The sequence below is a fragment of the Lactuca virosa genome, chromosome 4 (assembly GCF_052849685.1).
Source record: "Lactuca virosa cultivar CGN04683 chromosome 4, Lactuca_virosa_CGN04683_v6, whole genome shotgun sequence".
Classification (NCBI taxonomy): domain Eukaryota; kingdom Viridiplantae; phylum Streptophyta; class Magnoliopsida; order Asterales; family Asteraceae; genus Lactuca; species Lactuca virosa.
In genome coordinates this window covers 323,749,908-323,772,741 of record NC_136429.1, presented here as the reverse complement: position 1 = coordinate 323,772,741, position 22,834 = coordinate 323,749,908, and the positions used below count along the sequence as shown (strand labels likewise).

At 38.3% G+C, this 22,834-nt stretch overlaps 1 long non-coding RNA gene across 5 annotated transcripts; it reads left to right on the top strand.

Annotated features, from left to right (window-relative positions):
• The first annotated feature begins 10,632 nt into the window (after positions 1-10,632).
• Positions 10,633-13,773, top strand: LOC145108521 (uncharacterized). Of its 5 annotated transcripts, none has more exons than XR_013708335.1 (5): positions 10,633-10,812; positions 10,902-10,999; positions 11,308-11,437; positions 13,100-13,399; positions 13,495-13,773. It is a non-coding gene; the product is annotated as an uncharacterized LOC145108521 (long non-coding RNA). The 5 variants fall into 5 exon arrangements; XR_013708334.1 differs by having other exon boundaries at positions 10,956-10,999; positions 13,495-13,771; XR_013708337.1 differs by lacking the exon at positions 10,902-10,999 and having other exon boundaries at positions 13,495-13,770.
• Positions 13,774-22,834: the final 9,061 nt, after the last annotated feature.

Below are 22,834 nucleotides of genomic sequence, written 5' to 3'. Positions count from 1 at the left end.
TAAGGCAGGTTTGATCATTTCCATCTGAACTAGTTAAGAGTCCCTAGAAGATGCTGCTGCATGTTGACCAAAGCCTCAACGACTTAGAGCAAGTCTTTAATGATTCGATCTATACCTATCGTTTCTTCCCAATCAGGCTGTTAAAATCAACTCAAGTCAGGAGCTACCTTACTCTTCTCAAATGAGTTAAGAGTTTTTCTGCTTAGTCATGTCCTTATAGCAGAAGGTACTTTCGGTTCTTTAGTCACCCTCCTTATATTCTCCATCAACTTTCGATTCACCACTGTAACCCTTGAGACTCTCGGTCTTTACCACTGAGGTTTATGGTTGCATAAAATCTGTGTTTGTGATCTTAGATACGTACACCACGTGCTGAGTGAAACCCACAATCCAACACCAACAATGAATTGACGGTGAATTATTATATTCAAGATCTTACTGGTTACCTAATGAAATCTCATTTTTATTTTTGAGTGATCTTTTATGAAATTGTCTAACACCAAGGCTTTTCTTCCCAAAAAGATCCAGTTTATTTTTGTTTCTGAGATTTCCATCACTTGTATAGTCACTAAATCTTATATCCCACCTACTTGTTCAACAGACCACATCGGTCTCACAAGTACTTCTTCCGACGTTCGGTCTTATGTTAAGAATCGATGTTCAGTTGAAGATAAGCCACCCTAAGCCTATAAATTAAAAGGAAGCCTTTCAATGTTTCTCTACAAACACTTGATCGTTATTTCTCGGGAACCCACACAAGCACTTCAAGTCTCTCTTGACTTTGAAGGAAGCGATTCTTGCCCGGAATCACCTGCTTTCTGTCTTCTAATAGACATCACTCACATCCAATACACATTTTGCTTTATTTCTTTCTCTTTTGTCACACTATTGCACGAAAATTTTATTTTCCAACATTCTGGTTGTTGTTGGTTCGATTTTTGTTCATCTTTTGGAGCAACAGGGGTTATCCTAAATCTTGGAGCGAAACTGAATTTCAAACGACGAATTGAGGATAATATTTTGGGCGCGTGAATTTGAACGGTCTCTATACCCACGCGTGCTGATGTATACCTAGGAGTAACCAACCTGTCACATCGCGCTTTTTCAGGTGACGTTTTAGTGATCGCGCCATTGTCATGATGATTTTTCTCTCTCCTGGCAACGGTATATAAAGGGTTTCTAATCTTATTTGTCTTTTACCAGCAACAAATTCTCTCAAATTACAAGGCAATTTGAAACTGTTCATCTTCTTTCTTCAATCAATAATGGCGACTTCTTCATCGGCTCATGATCAAACTGCTTCATCCATATTGCTCTCGATCAAGCCAAATCAGAATATGATCATTGAACTCAATCCTTTTCTGTACGATGCGTATATGTTGCAAGTGGTTGAGTGTTTGAAGTATTCACCTTTGGTTCTAGCCCTAACGCAGGTGGAATCCGTTCCTATGTCACTCCTCTCGCAAGTCTACACTACCGCTTCGTATGATAAGAACAAGGAACGAATTTACTTTCAAATCTTCTCTCATAAGGCGTCAATTTCGAAAGGAAGATTTTGTTCGCTGTTACAACTTGCTGTGGATTCCTCTGTAATCTCACCGGACTTCATTACCATAAATCAGTTGTTCTCAATGCTCTACGAGATGGGCTATACCGATGTCCTAACTACGGTTACAAAGGTTAAGAAGTCATGCTTACCGCCCCAATGGAATGGTTTACTTACTCTTCTCATCAAGAGTTTGGCAGAGAGGAGTGGTGGGTCTGATGGTACCAGTAAGGGTTTCCTAACCCTTCTCTACGGCCTTTACAATGGTCTCAATCTCGATTATGGGACGATTATCTGGTCTCAAGTGGTGCAAAGCCTCAACACTTCAACGAGGCATTCTGAAATTTCGTGTGCACGCTTCTGGACTCTCATTACACGAAGGGCGATTGATACTTTGCAGATTCCGGTCATGAAGGATGCCCTAATTGCGTCTGTGGCCACGTTCCACACCATGAAAATCATTATCTCTGATCCTAGAAAGTTTCCTCACATTGGCTCTATCCCAGAGACAATGTACAGATGTGTCACCACTGAGAGAAAGGTCATGGCTGATTATCGCCAAATTCCTCCTAAGGAACCGAGAGTCTTATCTCCTAAACAACAGGCTGCCTTGGAAGCTGTGGAAAAGCCTGGCAATCGTGGAAAAAGGGCTACTACCAAGACAGGGACAATTGAGGATGATAAGTCTAAACCTGCCAAATCAAGGAAGCGAAAGTCTGGGAAAGGGGATTCTTCCAAGCCTAAGAAGTTCAAGAAGATGGCAAAGAAACCCAAGAGTCCCTTTCCTTCTAGTTCAGAAAACGATGAAGAGGAGGAAGAAGAAGAAATTCATCATGAATCACCGAGAGGTAACACTCCTCCCCGATCTCCTACTCCAACCGAATCTCTTCATAACAAACTTCCAATACCACCTCCATCACCGAAACAGACAGTTCCAGTTTCGGTTGCTCCTATTCCACCACCTACCACATCTCCAACAACCCCTTCTCTATCACCACCACCACCAGTTCACTCTATTCCTATTTCTACAACTCCTTTACCACCTCCTATAATTTCCCAATCCACTTCCACTACAATCCCTGAACCGACAGTAAGAGTCAACGTATCTGATACGGGGGCGACTACTGAAACAGAACCTCCAGTTACTTCCACACCACTTTCACCCTCACCTTCAACCGATTCCGGTGCCACTCTCGGTGGTGCTAATGATGAGTTTGATTCAACATACTACAGTCCCTATACGCTTCCTACAGATAATGATGATGAAGCTCCAGTCACACGACAACAACTGCAAAGCATTAATGAGAAGCTTGATAAATTGCTTGATGACAACAAGTCTTACAGTGGTGTTGTGCTAAAAGCTTTCATGGATACTGCTCTTGAGCAATATACTTAGTCAATTGACAAATCCACACTGGCTGTTAATGAGTCTACTTCTTCTTGCAAGAAGGCCACTACTGACGTTGCTGAAATTGTTCATAGTACTCAAATCTTTCTTGAGTCACTCAAAGGGCATGCTGATAACAATGCAGCTAAGGTGAATGCCTCTGTGGATTCCTTTATCCAAGTCCCTTCAAGAAGAGCACACAAAGTTTGAGGCTGTACGTTCTTTAATACAAGCAGAGAACACTTCACTTATCAGTTCTGTGAATTCTCGGCTTGAATCTCTTCACGCTGATTTAGCAAAAGAGAGTGCTCTAAAAGAAGATCTTGCTCGTCAAGCCTCCACAATTGAAGTTCAGAAGGTGCAACTTGCTCAAGCTGAAAAGGAAATTTCTTTGTTGAAGACTGAAAGAGCTGTCTTTCGTAGTTGTGCTGGGGATGTCAAGGATATGCTTACCAATATTCTTGGTGCTCATTATCCTATCCTTACTCTCACTATCAGAAATCATCTGACATCGAAACTTCTTCCTGCCCTTGCAATGTTACACGAGATGAAGGGTGTTTCGGAGAGATTCATTGCTCCAAAACAAGGGGGAGAAGGTGCTCATCAACCGAAGGTTAAAACAGAAACTGAATCTGCTCAATCGTAAGTCAAAGTTACAACCGAACTGAAGGGTAATGAAGCTTCAGGTTCTGGTTCTCAAGCTAAGAAGAAGGAGATTGATGATGACAGTAATGACGAATCTGATGAGACTATTGCTGAGGCCCTTAAACGAAAGAAGAGGGATAAAGAGTTGGATGAAACCTTGAGGGTTGCAAGGGAAGCAGATGAGAGGGAAATGAGGAACAAGGAAGAAGAAGAAGCCTTAAACTGCAAGAAGGCCTTGTTTCCCCTGTGGACAAAAGAGGCACTTATCAATCAAGCTATAGAGTTTCCAAGTGTTTACTGGTTGGAACCTGTTGCTTCGTTTGATTGTGACAATTCTAAGGACTCACGGTTCGACATGCCGATAACACGAAAGGCATTCACGTTTCATTGTTTCGATTCGACTGCTGAAGTTCCTTTCCCTCATCCAAAAGTTGATCGTGAACTTATCGACTTTTATTTGAAGTATGGTCAACCGCAGTACTTGACATGGAGCGCACAGAAAATAGTTATTGTCAAGGTACTAAAACCTATGCCTGCTGGGAAGTTCATAAATGTTAATTTTAAAATCACACGAGGATCAGCAAACTCGGTGTCGATTATTTCCCTGGCAGACCTTCCAAATCTAAATCCTCATGACTGGATCCTATTGTTTAACATTCTTCTCACCAATCCGAAGGAATATGAGCCGATACTGGATCACTTGAAGAGGATGTTGGCTTCTTACATCCATGGGGTTGCAGCTATGGATCAGGAGATAGCGAAAGTAATGAACAAGAAACCGACTATCAAGACAACACCGAAACCAGGAGATGTGAACAAAATGAAGATGGGCCAAATTGATTCTACACATCTTACTGTGATGTTTACAAAAGGCGAAGCCCATAGATTTCTATTCGCTCTTGTTGATAAACATCTGTTTTCAACAGACTGCTTGGAGCACATTATCAACATTATTCATCGGTGCAAGCAGAACTCAGAAACAGACAAGAAGAACTTCACAGACATGCTTCGGTGGTACATCACGTTTCGTCATCATCTGTTGGCTATCATACCGAATGTAACACCCAAATTTTCAAAACAATTTTTCACATTTTATAAAACACGTTTTCATTCATAATCGTTATAAAAACACCATTGTATCACATAACATCATATCCCAAGATCATAATAAAATCTCCCCGCGTGTGTACTGATCAAGCCGACGCCTTCCCGCGATCCTCGCTGATACCTGAGACACATAACACAACACTGTAAGCATAAATGCTTAGTGAGTTCCCCAAAATACCACACATAACACATATTAGCCACTCGAGGCTATAACTCGGTTTGACACTCTGGTCAAAGTGTCTCTGTGGGACCCCCCAGTCCCATAACTCTGTGGGCCCTCTGGCCCTAACTCTATGGGTCCTCTGACCCTAACTCTGTGGACCTTCCGGTCCTAACTCTGAAAACTCTGTAACATACATAGCATATAACACATAGAAATCACATCATGCAAAAGCATACACAATACTCTGTCTCATAGCTCTAATTACCACTCTAGGTAAAGTATAGTGAGAAGACTCACCTCGGGTAACTCGGTAAAGCTCGAACTCTGTAAAGTCGGGTCTAGCCTCCGCCTAATCATATGAAATAAACACTCTGAATCAATACATCTCTCAAGGCTAGACTATTCCTCCTCTTAGTACTCTCAGAAGGGTAAAAGACCATTTTACCCCTCTCATGGCTCAAAGACCCTAAAGTTGACCAAACCCTAAAAGTCAATAAAAGTCAACGGTCAAACTTTTGACCCGACTCGCCGAGTGCACAAATGTGACTCGACGAGTTCAGTCGTGAACTCGAGTCCTCTATTCCCCCTCTGACTCACTGAGTCATTCCCCCAACTCGGCAAGTCACTCACTGAGTGATTCACGGGAAACCCTAACCCTACTCGCCGAGTCTGCCCTTGGACTCGGCGAGTTCATGTCATGCACCAACTCAAATGACCTCCTGAGGTCAGATTTGTTCCTCTAATCCATAGATCTGGCCTTCCCAACCACTATAATCACGTAAAGTCTCGGTCTTGATGCACAAGCAACATTTATATGACCATATATGATGATTTAGCCCCAAATACCTTAACCCAAGGCCATGACCTCTATTATTCTTCATAAAGCTTGATGAATAAGGCTCTTTGGACCTCTATGGATCCAGATCCAAAGCCTTATCACCAGAAAGGGCTATTTGGACATCAAATCTAACCAACAAAGGGTCTAAGAAACCCTAAATCCATATGATCATCATAAGAACAGAAGGAGAGTCGAATTACTACCTCAAATGTGAAGATCTTAGCTCCAAATCCACAGAATAGCAACCTCCTATGCTTCCTCTTGGCTAGTACCTCCTTCTTCTTGCTAAACAACACTTCCAAGGTCAAGAATGGCTTCCTTTCTCTGTCAAAACGCTCAAGCACTCTAGGGTTTCTCTCTATGGTCTGGTAGCCGCCATTGAAGGCCATAAGGGCCTTTAAATAGGTCCCAAACCCAAGAAATTAGGGTTTCATTAAACAGCGTGGACTCGCCGAGTCCACGTATGGACTCGCCGAGTCCGGTCATTAACCCGGATGGAGATTCGCAACTCTACTCGGCGAGTCTGAGCGCCTACTCGCCGAGTCTCTCTCCAAAACTCAATAAAATACATAATTTAAGATACCTGGGAATCCGGATGTTACACCGAAGGTGTTCAAGACAATCAAGAAGTCTTCTGCAGCTCAACCGAAGTGAGCTTCCGGCTCCATTGACGCAAAGGGGAGATTGTTGGGTCTTATTGTGTTGTGTCATGGGCTTGTGTTTTGTTTCCGGATTGGGCCTGTCCATCCGTGATTATCTAGTAGGGTTAGACTATATATAGTGCATGCATGTATGCATTAGTTAATGTTCGTGATTATTATCGTTTATTGTTTTGTAACCCTAAACACCTCTACAGTCGAAGTTCTTAATCGAGCTCTTCTGAGGTGTTAAAGCATTAATCATACGACACATTCAAAGCCATTCTTGTGTTCATAATTACGTTCTTAATTGTTTGTCTGCATAGAATCTATCGATCCTAATTGAACTTTGTTTCAACACACACATAAACATACTCATAACATATCACAAATAGAACAGCCATGCACATCAGGTCTATTGTGTGACTGGTCCGCCCGCACCGGGCCTTCAGTCCACCTGGTCCACCCTCCGAGTCTAGCCATATACATCGAGTCTATAGTGTGATTGGTCCGCCCGCACCGGGCCTTCAATCCACCTGGTCCACTCTCTGAGTCTACAGTATGACTGGTCCGCCCACACCGGGCCTTCAGTCGGCCTGTTCCGCTCTCCGAGCCTCGGCACGTCTAGTCCGCCCTCTTGGGGCCTTCAGCCTATCCGGACCGCTCGCCGGGCCTTCGGAATATCCGGTCCGCCCTGGGTATGTTGGCCTACAGCACAAAGCAGGACCCGCCTCAACCCAACCCCCGTCAAACAACCATGTGCACATAAACAATTAATTGCATATCAAATCCTTAACCAGACAAACAGTCTAACAGATCACATAACATATCAACATCCTAACCAGGATTCCGACCTAACCGGTCACTAGCATAACATTACCCTATATACCGGGTACCGACCTTAACCAGGTCACTAACATAACAACATCCTAACCAGGATGCAGATCTAGCAAAGCAATAACATAACAAACAATACCCGGATTTCCATCCGATAAAGGGCCGGCCTTGGTGCCGTAGACCCTGTCGATATAGTAAGGATAACTCACCTGCAATTGCCGACTGAAGAGATAAGACCAAGCTGCTCCGACCACCGACACAAACTCCACCACAGAACACTACCAAAGAACCAATTCCATAAATACCAAAATTACCAAAATACCCTTGGAAATCAAACTGGTCAACTCTTGGTCAAAGTCAAATTCCTCAGTCAAAGTCAACATTCCTGGTTGACTCTACTCGCCGAGTCAACCCGTCGAGTCGTCGAGTTCTTATACTCAGAAAACTCCCATAACACGACTCAACTCGCTGAGTCGCCCCAAGACTCGTCGAGTTCAACGATCTCGGAATCCCATCCTGTCCAACTCACTGAGTCGCCAACCGACTCACTAATCCAAAGCTTTAACCAAAAGAGGTTGGGTTCTGCGACCAGAATCGCCGAGTCCAAGAACAGACTCGCCGAGTCCAAGGCAATCTTCAACAGACTCGCCGAGTTGTTCTTCCAACTCGCCGAGTCCATGCACATGTTCATACAACTCGTCGAGTACACCCATGTGACTCGCCGAGTCTCTCCAGTTCTCAATCCATACAGAGGCTTTTCGAGCCATGCAGGGGCTCCAATCCATAGATCCACTCTTCTACAGTCTAACCCTCACATAAAGTTGCAAACTTTACGTGAAACCAAGGAGATATAGGCCCGAAACACACTAGGGCTAGGGCTAAGGACTATGGGGCTTCGCCAACAACTCTTAAACAGAAGCTTTATGACATTATGGACCATCACAAGCCTAGATCTGAAGTAGCAACCTCAGATCTAAGCCTCTAACTCAAAATAGCTCACAATCATACCAAAAATGCCCCAAATCTCAAATGATAATAGATCTAGATACAAAAGAGCCCAAGCAACAAATTAATACCTCCAATATATGCTCCAACTGAAGTAGATCCCGGATCTACACCACTCCTTTGCAGCAAATCTCTTGATCTTCAAGCCCCTTTCCAAGATTTTCTCCTCCAAGGCTCTATTCTCTCTATTAATGGAGACTCACTCGAATCTAGGGTTTTCTGGAACTCTCTGGGGGAATAGGAGGATGGGAGAAGGACATAAAGTCCTTTAAATAGGGTGCAACCCTCGGGATTAGGGTTTTCTCATTCCAGCACCAACTCGTCGAGTACGTCTTCCGACTCGGCGAGTTGGCCACTTAACCCGCGATCAATCTCGCTCCGACTCGACGAGTAGCATACCTACTCGTCGAGTAGCTTCCTTAATTTACACTTAGCACCCTCCAACTTCTTGCTTCCGAACTTGGGATGTTACAATTAGCAACATACTTCTGAACATATTTGGACATGTTCCTAAAAGGGGTCAACTTTGGTTTGAGCGAATTCAAGAGCTTCTGCGCTGCAATATAATATGTAAATTAAATTTAAAAAATATGTAAATCTTGATATAAAACTATTGATATAACTTTTTATCACCATTTTTTAGAGCATATAAGTTCGAGAAAATGAAGACTCAAAAGATCAAAAAATAGGTCTTTGTTGTTTTCAAGTAGGTCAAGTGAGACCTTTTCTGTCAAAGCAATACTTCTAATTTCTACATTCCCTAACAGGCTACGATTGCTAAAGCCTATGCTTGATAATACCTATTCATGATAACAACTTATGATTTTTAAGCCATATTGATACAAAAGTTCACTAAGGCATTTAATCAAACACCTGGTGTACATAGTGAGAAACATTTATCTGAAATAAGATTGAATATATACAAAACACCCTAGAAATAAACCTGCTATCGCTCAAACATCTCAATCTAATGAAATTTCAGCTAATGCGCAACTAGAATCAATTGAAAAAGATGAAATTGAAAAACAACCTCACTTTGTCACATGATTAACCATAAAAAAATTAACAACGATAGGATAAAAAAAACCTCGAATGTCCGGGTTTTTTTTCTGTTTTTTGTGGGAGTTGGACGATTCTACCCCTGTCTTCAGTGTCCGGGTTTTTGTTGTTTGTATTTCTTGGATTGTGGCTCCTTGGCTTCGTTCTCCCCCGCCTTTCTTATTGCTGCAAATTTATATGTTGATGCTTGTTAAATAAGACGAATAAGATTAATATAGCATACTTATGTTTGTTGGAAAATAAGATGAATTTCTTCGTGATTGAAAATGTTGAGAAAAATCGAAGGACTCACAGTATAGATGCAATCTATCTTCTGAGTTCTGTGAATTGCGATTGTATGAAATTGTTTTTTGGTGTAATCGATTTTTTTCTCAGCGATGATAACATGTAATCGTTCGAAAAAAAGGAGAAATATAGTTTAATTTCACCAGGAAATAAGGAAACGTAGATAACTTTTTTTAGGAAATTGTTTTTTATTTTTTTTAACTAAGTAGTTTTATTATTTGGGTATCTAAACTTATATACCTTATGGGTGTATATATATATATATATATATATATATATATATATATATATATATATATATATATATATATATATATATACTAGGTTAAAACCCGTGGAACCCATGGGTATTAATTTTAAATTGAATTTAAAAATTAATTATGTAATAAAATAATATTTCATTAATTTAGAAAACTTATGAATTGTAATATTGCATATTTTAATAACTTTGTGATTTGTATGTGTTTAATTACACAGTAAATGGTATGTATTTAATTATAAATGGAGATTTTTAAAACCTTGATTTTTGGTTTATGATTCTCATTGAACATACGGAGATGATGCCTTACCCATGTGTGTAATGAAATTAACATAAAAAAATACAATACGTAATTATAAATAAATAAAGTAATATGATGGATTAAATGTGATTTGCTAAAAATGACTAAAAAATGCTACAAAAAGGTTGGTTATAAAAGTAAATATATTATTCAAATATCGTTATTATATCATATAAAGATTGTAATTAACAATTATGTAAGAATCCCGTTTATATTCCATTAACCATAACATTAGATTTTAAAAAAGGAATATAATTTCAATATAATAATTAAAAAAAAAGTATGTAATAAATGAACGATAAAAATCAGATTTTATAGTATGAAAACTCTTTGAAATGGAACTGTTTCCTAATCTACTCATCCACCAAATCCTAACTCTTCACTTTCTAATCTAATCGAACGTCACCAAAAGCAAAACTGAAGAAACAGTGATGACAGTGGCTCCTTCGTCGCAGGCGGTGGTTAAACAATCGGCGTGGCACACACCGGTCCCGTACTTCTTCGGAGGTTTAGCTGTCGTTTTGGGTCTGATTGCGTTTGTTGTCTTGATTCTCGCCTGTACGTAATTAAATGAAACCGACGATGACCGGATTGACGGTGACGGAGGGAGAGACCTAGAAGCTGGATATGCAAAATCCGATAATCAGAAGATGGAACTCACAAAACTCCTTCATAAAGCGTAATTTCATTGATTCTGACCACATGTCTTATTTTTTTCGCCGTTTTTCGCCGTCGTTTGCAGGCAAGCCCGATTCCTCACCGAATCTATTTTATCTATTAAATTCTCTTTATCCATTTCGTCTATCCTGATATGTGAATTGGAACTTTCAGTCTAATCGGAAACCCTAACTTTTCGATTCGCATCTGTTTCATTTTATGTTGAAGGTTACTTGATCGTGCTTATATTCGTAAAGACATAAAATATACTGGTATGTTACTTGTTGATATGATGACTTACATTGCTAATTTTTCATTTTTGTTGTTAAATAAGGTTTTTGTTACACAATAATTGTTTCAATGAGTATGCTGATGTGGCCGTTTAGGATTCTTTCTGTTTAGATTTGTTTGTTGATTGTACTCTATAGTGATTCTTTTAATTTAATTTCTCTTCATAGACCAACAATATTAATTAAATACATTTATAACATGTTTGTGTTAAACATTGACAATCAGAAAGTCAGCCTACATTGTAGCAGGAACTGACCTTGTATTTTGTTGATTGCATCAAAACAAACAGATTTGAAGATGAAGAATGCTTGATACTGGAACTCTGCTATCAATTGATATTTCTTGGCAAAAGGTTGCTGGAAATATTAATCTTCAATGACTTTCTCAAAGTTATGTTGAGTTGGTGTCAAAACATAAAGGTAATATGGTATGTTTTTGTCATAAAAATGCAAAATTTATGTTAAATGAAAGTACATTGCTATGTTAAAAAACAATTAACATTGTTTGAAATGTAATCAAGAAAGAAAGACGCTATACATAATTTCAAATCATATTTACTAATCAAACATATCTAAAATTTGTAAAGTATGAAAAGTATTAAGAAAGAAGATATTATACTTTGAATTAAATTCTTATGTATATTATACTTTGTGAATTAACATTGAATTAAATTCTTATGTATATTTTTGGAAAAAGATAAATCTAAACATAAGAATTGATAAATGTAAAGTATATTTTTGTGAATTCTTAGCTTACAGTAACATATTTATAATAACTTGAATTAAAATATTAGTTTTTAGTATTTCTATACACAAAATATTTTTATTCTTGAAAATAATATATTTGATTAAAAGTTATTTGAATTTTGAATGGCTTGAGATGGATCTGGAAAATTAGGGAAGTTAAAGGGTATTTTGGTCAATAAATGGGCTTGAATGTGATAAACGTAAATAAGCTTAAAATATGCACCAAACAAAAAACATATTTTGTTATGTCATGATGTTTATACAATATATTTGAGATTTTGGTTATGTTAAACATAAAAACTATTTGGGTAAAATAATGTAATTTATTTTTCTAATTTAAAAAACAAATTTTAAATTAGGGTCAAATTGAAATAATTAAAGGGAATATATACTTTAATTGATTAGTTTATTACAAAATTATACTTTAAATTATTCCTAACAGATACATATACGTACACATCGATTAAAACATCAATGGATGAAAGAGGAAGATGAATACATCGAACAGTACCTTTGATTCATATGTTAAATAGACATACGAAAAAGTAAATCCAATATGCATCCTATTTAATAAAAAGAAGAAACGGGAGAATGCAGGGTAAACAAAACACAAGTCATTTAAAAATGCAAATGCCCCCTGTGTAAAAAAATAAGTAATAAGACACAACAACAAATTCAGTAACCTCCAAGTCATTCAAAAAACCATGAAAAACATCAAATCCTTATTATAAATCCAAACAGATTCATTAAAGTATCAGAGATTGATTTTACTGTCTTAATAATCCTATAATGAAATATAAAACAAATGTAGAGAGTTGAAACAAAAAATTGAGATAATTAAAGTATCAGAGATGGATTATAGCAACATTAATTATATGAAAATCAAATTATTCTATCATCAATGAAATTATTCAAGAGAGGTTTGGTAATAGCATATGACATATGATTTATTCTTAAAGTACATTGATATAACCGACAGGAAGGAGGGGGAACATGCAAATTTACGAATTTGCCCTCCTTTTGATAAGTTTATTAAGAAGTGTGTAGAAAACAATTACTGTCAAAATACTTTGCAAACTAAAGAAATTTGAATCGACACATACGGACCAATTTGCATATTTATTGAATCCCATATGTTAAAACATTGTAAACAGAAAAAAACTGATGCTCTATCCTCTACAGCTAAACCAATTATAAATCCAAACAGATTCATTTTCAATCAGAGATTGATTTCTGGTTGTTTATTCTAACAAAAATAAAACGATCATAACATAATGTTAAATAAATACTACAAATTAATTTGAAAAGACTAACCTGATATGTGTAGCGTTGCAGGATTAAGAGGGCGGAGGATGATTATGCAGTAAACCTGGTACCGACAGGAAGGATTGAAGAACTTATGTTAGCAACTTCAATGATTGAATAAATTACGTTAAAAACAGTGAAGAAGAACCGAAGAAGAATACCGTTTGCAAAGAATCCTCTGAAGCAGAATCGTGAACACAAAAGAAGCGTATAGATGATATACTTGTATATATTTCGATATTTGATAAATTGGTGCAAATTTTTAGGGATTTAATCACTGGAAATTATTTAATTTCCAATCACAATAAACAAACTTCCATATTAAATCGGGTATTTCAAATTTGAAATTTGAATAACCGATTTTTTCATATTATTTGCAAATTTTTTATTCATTAAAATTTGTTGATTGCATTTTTTGACTGCAGTTTTTTCCGGATTTATTGCCTCTATTTGAAGTGAAGGGCATTTACGTAAATTGACCTGAAGAAAAGAAGCGGGAAAACTCTATTTTGGGGGTCTGGGAGACTGACACGTGGCATTATTCTACTTATTTATTAGGATAGGGGATATATATATATATATATATATATATATATATATATATATATATATATATATATATATATATATATATATAATCAGTGTGTTATGTGTTATTAATTCGATGTTAAAAAATGGCCCCCTATCTCCAACTTAATTCGTTGTTAAAAAGTGCCCCCTTTGAATGTTTGATTCTTTGTATATATATTTGCATTCATTAAGTTTAGCATTTTAATTTTCTTTTTATATTTATTGTTTTTAATATTTTTTTCTCGTTTAAGTTAATTTTGTTTAGCTTTTTGGAGCATAGTTAAAGCCACATTGAATACATTGCAAGTACAATTGAAGTCACATATCAATATCCATGAGCAACAAGAAAAACAAAACGATATAAAATAATTTTCGGATTTTTGACAATATTGCACGATTTTCTTCAAGCAATTAGACGGAAGGGAAAACATTGTCCGATTGACCTGATATTTAATGCACGTCTTCCCATTCCCAACTCGTTGATCTTCAATCTCACAGAAAATGAGTTGATTCGGACAAGTTTTGATATGGTATTTGCCCTCGTAAACACCAACAGCCAAATTTGATAGCCCATTTGTGAATTTTACGGCAGCCCATTAAAATGACTATTTGTGAATTTATGCCTTTCTCTGCGTCGTAGCATGTCCCAATATGGCTGAATTTGATAGCTAAAATTCCACTAACGAATCATATGTTACATTATTCTAGTGGACCAAAAGATGAATATTCTAACGGCCCATTTAAGAGTTTTATAACAGCCCATCTAATTGTTTTTGTGGGGCTGGGGCTCAGGGCGGCGCTCCGCTGTTTTTTCTTTTTTTTTTGGAACATTTAATATTATTATTATTATTATTGTGATGATTTTGATTTACTTTAGGTTACATTAATTTTAGTATTAATATTTTGATTGCGGATGAAATTTAAGGACAATAATAAGACGATTTCAAAAGGCTTTTGTCAATTTTGTTTCGCAACTAATATTCGTATAATTTTAATTTCTTTTTATTGTAATTATTATGAGCAGTTAGTTTGTATTTCTAATATTAGGTTAGTAAATAGAAAAATTAACTTATTAAGAGTAATTTTCTGTGAGTTTTGATGGTATTATATAGAAATATTTTATAATAAAACATACATTTATGTTCATATGTCTTTAATAGTAAGTTTAGATATGTAAATGTTTAATTAGTTGTTTAATTTTTTGATTAAGTAATAGATCTTCAAAATAACAAGTAATGATGGTTTATGTGTTTGTATTCATTTCACTTAAATCACGAAAGTATTTCCTTCCTTTTATAATGGTAATGAAAGCATATTGATTTACTTTAAGATTTGGTAGCTCTTAAATCTTAATGGATTAATTTTCGTAAATTACATGCTTCGTTGATTTATCACTTTAACTAAAAAAATGTGTTATGAACTTCTCTAACCATTTTATTAATTAAGAGTCTATGTAATATCAAGCGTCTTGAATTATTATAGCCAAATTAAAATTGATCAAACCTATTGTACAACAAAATTATGATGATTAGTCAACTAAATTAACTTACTATTTATCCCGATATTGGAATGTTTTTGATATATATATATATATATATATATATATATATATATATATATATATATATATATATATATATATTGTATCACTCTAAATTTTCAAACAATTTTTTTTTAATTTTTTTAAAGTTTCACAAAACACAGTTTAACAGTTCTCATGCCAATTTGAAATTCTTCTCAAACACAAAACATAATAAATTGTTATCAAAATATCCCAGAATCCACATAAACTCAATCATCAAGCTGGTGTGTACAATCCAATGTTTTAAAAACCGGTTTGAACCGGTTGGACCAGGAACCAGGGGAGGAAGCGGTTCAACTACCACCGGTTTTACGTCGATTTCTGAACCGGATTGAACCGGCCGGTTTTTAGAAAAACCTGGTTGAACCGGACAAAATAAACTGATTGAACCGGTTAAACCGAATAAAAACACATGGAAAAGAATCATTTGCATATTAAACTTTGGTGAATTTTTTCCAATCTATATAGTTTTCTCTAAATAAAAACATATGGTAAATATTAAAAGTTTTTTGATGTGTTTATATTCATCTAAAACTATATTTTGTTTCGGTATTATACTTTAATTTCTTTTTGACGTATATGGATTTGATGTAAAACACTAAAACTTAGAGTTATGTGTTGTTTTAATGAATTTGGAGTGATCTACAACTTATTTTTATGTATATTTTTATTGTTTGAATTTGTAAACATCAAATTCATGATTTACATATGTATGTATGTATCGGAAAATATGAAAAAATATGAAAATTATAGAAACCGGTTGACCTGGCGGTCGAACCGGGAACCGGTCACCATACCGGTTCAACTAAAAAACTGGTTTTTAAAACATTGGTTCAATCATGTCGACGCCTTCCCGTGATCCTGAGATGTACCTGAAACACATTTACACCAACACTGTAAGCACGAAGCTTAATGAGTTCCCCAAAATACCACATACACAAATAATCAACCTCTCATGGCTATATCTCGATAAGGACCACCGTCCAGTCATGTGTGTCAGTGAAGACCCTCCGGTCTCACGTCTCGGTATGGACCCTCCGGCCGTAACTCAATATATACACAGAATAATATAACAACATAAGTCACAAAGTCAAGATGCATAATAACACATAACTCAGTATAAGCAAATAAGACCCTCCGGTCAATAACACGAATAAGAGCCTCCGGTCAGTAACACGAACAAGACCCTCCGATCACACATAAACTACCACTAAGATAAGTATAGTGAGAACACTCACATCGTGAAGTAAAGCAAGTAAATCCCGCACCCGAACTGCCGGTCTAGACTCTGCTTAACATATATCACATATACCTCTAATTAAAAATTGATATTAACAACCCTCAAAGATGTTGGCTAAGTTTCTCTACTAAACCTCATAAGGGTAAAAGACCATTTTACCCCTCCATGGCCTCCAAAGTCCACAACTTGACCAAAATCCTAAAAGTCAACGGAAGTCAACACCCAGCGCATAAGCTGGGCGTACAACTGGTCCTGCATGCATCAGGGTGGACTCAGCGCTACGCTGCGCGTAACTGGGGTACGCACGGCGTACATCCCAAACTCACTTTTCTTACTTTCCTGGTCTTAATCCGTTAATACAATTGCTACAATCTCAAATCTGGGCTAACTAGATCCTAATACTTCACAAAGTTGGTGACTTTAAGCCTTAGCATGGCTGGACAAGTCTAAAACTCATAAACTCTAATCCTTTACTCACAAAGGTCCACATATCTCATGCATGGAGAGATCTTGACGACCAAGATCTCATTTTTATGAATCCAAACGACTAAAAACACCTAAAAGAACAGGTATTATGGTCTGGAGTTCATCAAACTCATAAAGCTTCAAGCTTGGGACATAAAACCCTAAAAATGGACCAAAACATGAACTAATCAAAACAATGTGAAAGCTTTAAGCTTGATACCTCTGGATGTTGCACCAACCACAGAAAAACTCAGATCCAAAAGCTTGGACACCAACTCTTCTTCCTTCGAGGCTCCTTCTTCACAAAAGAACTCCACAAGAACACTCAATAAGCCACAAATGCGCACACAAGCTATGGAAACGAAATTTAGGGTTTGAGGGGAGTTGGAGGCTGGAAAAGGTGGCTGAAAATGAGGCCTTCATGTTCCTTAAATAAGGGCACACAAGGCATTAGGGTTTTGACTCTGAGCCTAGTACGCCCAGCGTACCCTCTAGTACGCCCCGCGTACTAGGTGGCCTCCACGTTCCTACAAAGGACATGAGTACACTGAGCGTACACGTGCATACGCCCCACGTACTCAGTTGCCACTTTTTATCAAATAAGGACTAGTCTCGACAAATGCAATAAAAGTTATGGTCATCGATGCATACCTTATTTCGAGATGTTACAATTCTCCCCCACTAGGATCATACTTCGCCCTCGAAGTCATCCTCTGGAAACAGCTCTGGGTACTGCTCGCGCATCTCGGTCTCCGGCTCCCAAGTCCACTCCGAACATCTACGATGCTACCACTGAACTTTAACCAGATGCACCTCCTTGTTCCTCAAAGTCTTTACTTTCCTATCCAATTTCGTTACCGGCCTCTCAATATAGTTCAGGCGATCATCAACCTGATTGTCCTCTAAAGGAAGCACTGCCGTCTCGTCGGCTACACACTTCCTCAACTGGAATACATGGAAAGTGTTATGAATCTGGCTCAACTCCTTAGGCAGCTCTAACTGATAAGCTACCTTACCCACCCGAGCAATCACCCTGAAAGGACCAATGAATCTAGGGCCCAGCTTGCCCCGCTTCCTGAATCGGATCACCCCTTTCCATGGGGATACCTTCAGGAGAACATAGTCGCCGACCTGGAATTCTAGCTCGGAACACCTTCGATCTGTGTAACTCTTCTTACGAATCTGGGTCGTTAGCAACCTCTATCTAACCTGCTGGATATGCTCTGTCTTCTTGAGTACTATCTCGGTGCTCCCCATCACTCTCTGTCCGACCTCCCCTAACAGATAGGAGTCTGACATCTCCTCCCATATAAAAGCTCAAAAGGAGGCATCCCAATGCTGGAGTGATAGTTGTTGTTCTATGAAACTCAGCCAAGGGCAGATAGGAATCCCAACTCCCACCAAAGTCCATAACTGTAACACCGTAAATTTTCAAACTAATTTTTTATTTTAAAATCACATAAATCTCATGAACACATTTCACAAAATCCCCAATTGTCAAATTATCAAAAACACATATTCATAATTGATTGAATAAAATCCAGGATCCTCAAAACATAACTCCATCTCGTGTGTATAATCAAGCCGACGCCTTCCCGCGATCCTGAGAAGTACCTGAAACACATATCACATAACACAGTAAGCACGGAGCTTAATGAGTTCCCCAGAATAGCACACATAGCTCATTAGCCTCTCATCGCTATATCTCAAATAATACCCTCCGGTCAATGTGTCTCAGTGGAACCCTCCGGTCCCACAACTCGGGTGGACCCTCCGGTCCTAACTCAGTAAGCTCAGAATAATACACTGCATAAATCACAAAGACATAATGCAGGATATCACAATACTCAATGCAAGCACATAAGACCCTCCGGTCCCACAAAGATTACCACTCTAGGTAAGTATAGTAAGAAGACTCACCTCGTAAGCAAGCAAATAAACCTCGTACACGAATCACCGATCTGGCCTCCGCCTAACACATATGATAATTATCTCTAAATAAACCAAGATATTTTCTCTCTATAACTCTTGGGATGGGTAAAATACCATTTTACCCCTCCATGGCCCCCATAATCCCTGTCTTGACCAAACCCTAAAGTCAAGAGAAGTCAACCACTCGAGTCAACAGCCCATGTTGACCCGACCCACCGAGTATAGCTCATAAACTCATCGTGTCTTCCAGAACTCAGTACATTGTGAAAACTCGAGTCAACTCGCCGAGTTTATCGCCAACTCGCCGAGTTCATGCAGTGTCCAGAAGACCAGGAAACCCCACCTACTCGTCGAGTTGTCCCATCAACTCGTCGAGTCCACTCTGAATCCACAGACGGGTAAAACCCTTTCAACTCGTCGAGTTGTCTCGTCAACTCCCCGAGTCTGCAACGCATCCAAACCATCGAGGTAAACCCTAACCGACTTGTCGAGTTGTCTCATCAACTCGTCGAGTCCATTAATTCTATTTTCTCATTCAGATGTTTTTGGATAGAAATAAGGTCTCATACTCTAGATCTAGCCTCCTAAGGCTGAATCATCGCGTAAAGTTGCAAGCTTTACGTTCATGCATGACATATAGGGCTTAAAGTGCCAAAACAAGCTCCATAAAGGTCTTTATGCTTGAAGACTTGCCCAAAGCTTGATAAAACTCGAATCTTTGGGCTCATAGGGACTCATATAGCTCAGATCCGTAGTCTCAACTCTCATGACCAGCTCAACAACTCCAAACCAAAACATAGATGGGATAAAGCCCCAAAACTCTCTAGAAAGAGATCTAACAAAAGGAATGATCAAGGAGATAGCTTCTTACCTCCAATTGATAGCTAGCACCGAAAGAACACTGGATCCAAAGCTTCTTCTCATTACAAACCTTCTTGCTCTTCAATCCTCTTCTAAAAATGCACTTGAACACAAGATCTTTAGCCTTTCTCTCTCTCATAACGACTACAGCTCGTCTGGGGTTTCTCTTAGTATGTCTAAATGGTCAGGGAGGCGGAAATGAGGGCTTAAGGGCCTTTAAATAGGGTGCAAGCCCTAAAATTAAGGTTTTCTCACTACAGAATCAAATCGTCGAGTCCAGCCCTTCGACTCGACGAGTAGGCTTCATAATTCGTGTGGCCAGCTCAACCCCTACATGACGAGTCGAGCCCAACAAACTTGTCAAGTAGGTCCTTCAAAGTGCATTATAACTCTTAAATTTCACATCCAGGATTCGGGGTGTTACAATAACACAAGCGCGTAGCATATCCTCGAGCGTCTGAATCATTCGCTCACTCTGCCCGTCCGTCTGTGGATGGTATGTGGTGCTAAAATATAGCCGGGTACCCAAATCCTCATGAAATTTCTTCAAGAACCTGGAAGTAAAATGCACATCACGGTCAGATACTATCGATGTCGGCACTCCGTGCCGAGCCACCAACTCTCGAACATAGACCTCAGCCAACTCTCGAATCGGAGCACTGGCTGTTCTATGACTCAGGGCATCAGCTACCACATTAGCCTTGCCTGGTTGATATAAAATCTCACAGTCGTTGTCCTTTACTACATCCAATCACCTCCTCTATCTCATATTCAGGCTGGGATGACCCATAAGGTACCTCATGATGGGTTTTGAGCATTCTAACACTCCTATGGTGTACATGCAACCCTATAAACCTTGAATCTATGTTTTCTCTAATATACATGCAAATTTGATTTTTCAAGGTTTACTTCCTAACTAGCATGGCATGGGGAATATGTAATATAAAACTAGTAGAAGTACATACCTTTCTTGTTGCTTGGATCCCTTGAAGACTTTGTGAGCCTAGCACCCCAAATGTTGTGCCTCAAATGCTTCACACAAGACTACAAGACTTGGAATAACTTGAGAGAATACACTTGCACTCAAAATCGGTTATGCCCTCTTAGAACTCACTAGTAGTCCGATTTTGCTAGCTATAGGGCTCCTTTTATAGTGTTGTCACAATTAGGGTTTACACATGAATGCCCTTAATTGTCATGCCTCTTGATTTCTAATGATCCATGGGTTTGTAACTCCCATGAACTATCCATGGAGCTCCAAATGGTTATAACCCAACTCCATAAACCATGGATCATAAATCCACCATAAAAGATTAGATGATTGTCATAATCAACCCTACATATTTAATTAGTCTCATTTTGATCACCAACTTAATTATAAATTAATACTTGATCAACACTAATTAAATAATACTATTATTAATATATTAGAACTTATAATATATTAATAATCACAAGTGTCCTTTCTCTCATTTAGTCTATCCAAGTATTTCAATGCCATGCAACCCAAATGGACCATGCCGGGTCGGGTCAAGTACATACCAAATAAAGTTATGGACTTAGACACTATATCCAACAGTCTCCCACTTGGATAAGTCTAATAACTATATTTGCAGATATGACTTCAGGATCCGACTAGCAATCGTAGCTCTTTCAAAGTCTCTCGGAACTGAGATAATAATGATACGCCGTTTAAGATAAGTGATCATATAATCCTCTGCTCTCAAGATATCAGCCAGACAAACACATGGAGCATGGTCTTACTTATTGTCCAACATTTGTTTCTCGATCTCTGATTTGTTTCGACATAGAACTAAATTGAACACATCAATTAGGTTCTGACCGGGCCCGGTACATAAGTCAAAACCTAATCATCGAGGGGCCCAGATATCGCTTCTATTTCTAGAAGGAACAGATAAACTTCGACTCATATGCTTGTACTGACTACTTGTTAAATTATGCACAAAAGCATGTTTTATAACATCGAGTTACCAATGCGTTTTCGTACAATCAATGGATAACCAACTCATAGTCAACAACTCATATCTCTAGGTTTAAAGATTTATATGATATTACCGTCTCACGATCACTCGAGATAAATTCCAAGAAGTGATGCAAGTGAGCGTGGGTTGAATCCAATACTCAGAACTTATGAGCACTCATGAATGTTGCAGCAACTATTGCTATGTCTAATACCCTTTAGACATATCATACAAACCCAAATTCATGGCAGTCTTGATTCATATCTACTTCCGACATATGACCGACTGTGGAGAGTTCGAATAAAATAATTATTCTGGAAGTCAAAACCTGCAAAATTGAAACCATAGTAAACGATTAACATAAGATAGTAACACTTTACTCATAAATAAATAACAACTTTTATTTAATCATCAAAATGTCCATTACATTTTACAAGTTTCAGAAATCTAACTATTGAAACTAATATCATCCTTCAGCCCGATGCGCCTCGCATGCTGTAAATGCTTAACCCTACTCAGTCCCTTCGTGAGGGGATCTGTTGGGTTCTCATATGATGATACCCTCTTTGCCACGAGGAGTCCTTCTTCTATTCGATGTCTGATGAAATGGTATTTTTTGTCAATGTGCCTAGATCTCCCGTGATCTCTTGGTTCCTTAGCCAAAGCAACCTCACTTTCGCTGTCAAAGAAAGTTTCCATTGGCTCCTTTATAGCTGGTACAACTCCAAGGTCTCCGATGAAGTTCTTTAGCCATATCGCCTCCTTTGCTGCTTCACTCGCTGCTATGTACTCTGATTCACAAGTAGAATCAGCTACTGTCTCCTGCTTGGAACTTTTCCAAGTAATTGCCCCTCCATTTAGGATAAAGACCCAGCCTGACTGAGAGCGGAAATTATCCCTATCAGTCTGAAAGCTAGCATCGCTATATCCTTCCACTCTCAAGTCATCACTGCCACCGAGGGTAAGGACCCAGTCCTTAGTCCTCCGCAGATACTTGAGAATATTCTTTACCGCAGTCCAGTGAGCCTTGCCAGGGTTCCCTTGATATCTACTGACCATGCTCAAAGCAAAGGCCACATCAGGGCGAGTACAAGTCATAACATACATGATAGAGCCCACAGCGGAAGCATATG